Genomic DNA, 1,165 nt, shown 5'->3' with positions numbered 1-1,165 from the left:
TGCAAGCTCTGCCACATAGAAGTAGTATTTAAGTGTGCGTGCTAGGATCCAGCCCGTGTTGATGTGTGCCTGCAAGCTCTGCCACATAGAAGTAGTATTTAAGTGTGCGTGCTAGGATCCAGCCCGTGTTGATGTGTGCCTGCAAGCTCTGCCACATAGAAGTAGTATTTAAGTGTGCGTGCTAGGATCCAGCCCGTGTTGATGTGTGCCTGCAAGCTCTGCCACCTAGAAGTAGTATTTAAGTGTGCGTGCTAGGATCCAGCCCGTGTTGATGTGTGCCTGCAAGCTCTGCCACATAGAAGTAGTATTTAAGTGTGCGTGCTAGGATCCAGCCCGTGTTGATGTGTGCCTGCAAGCTCTGCCACATAGAAGTAGTATTTAAGTGTGCGTGCTAGGATCCAGCCCGTGTTGATGTGTGCCTGCAAGCTCTGCCACATAGAAGTAGTATTTAAGTGTGCGTGCTAGGATCCAGCCCGTGTTGATGTGTGCCTGCAAGCTCTGCCACATAGAAGTAGTATTTAAGTGTGCGTGCTAGGATCCAGCCCGTGTTGATGTGTGCCTGCAAGCTCTGCCACATAGAAGTAGTATTTAAGTGTGCGTGCTAGGATCCAGCACGTGTTGATGTGTGCCTGCAAGCTCTGCCACATAGAAGTAGTATTTAAGTGTGCGTGCTAGGATCCAGGCCCGTGTTGATGTGTGCCTGCAAGCTCTGCCACATAGAAGTAGTATTTAAGTGTGCGTGCTAGGATCCAGCCGTGTTGATGTGTGCCTGCAAGCTCTGCCACATAGAAGTAGTATTTAAGTGTGCGTGCTAGGATCCAGCCCGTGTTGATGTGTGCCTGCAAGCTCTGCCACCTAGAAGTAGTATTTAAGTGTGCGTGCTAGGATCCAGCCCGTGTTGATGTGTGCCTGCAAGCTCTGCCACCTAGAAGTAGTATTTAAGTGTGCGTGCTAGGATCCAGCTCTTGTTGATGTGTGCCTGCAAGCTCTGCCACATAGAAGTAGTATTTAAGTGTGCGTGCTAGGATCCAGCACGTGTTGATGTGTGCCTGCAAGCTCTGCTACATAGAAGTAGTATTAAGTGTGCGTGCTAGGATCCAGCCCTTGTTGATGTGTGCCTTGCAAGCTCTGCCACCTAGAAGTAGTATTTAAGTGTGCGTGCTAG

Source organism: Nerophis ophidion, linkage group LG19, assembly GCF_033978795.1.
Source record: "Nerophis ophidion isolate RoL-2023_Sa linkage group LG19, RoL_Noph_v1.0, whole genome shotgun sequence".
Classification (NCBI taxonomy): Eukaryota; Metazoa; Chordata; class Actinopteri; order Syngnathiformes; family Syngnathidae; genus Nerophis; species Nerophis ophidion.
Note: the sequence above shows the minus strand (reverse complement) of the source record.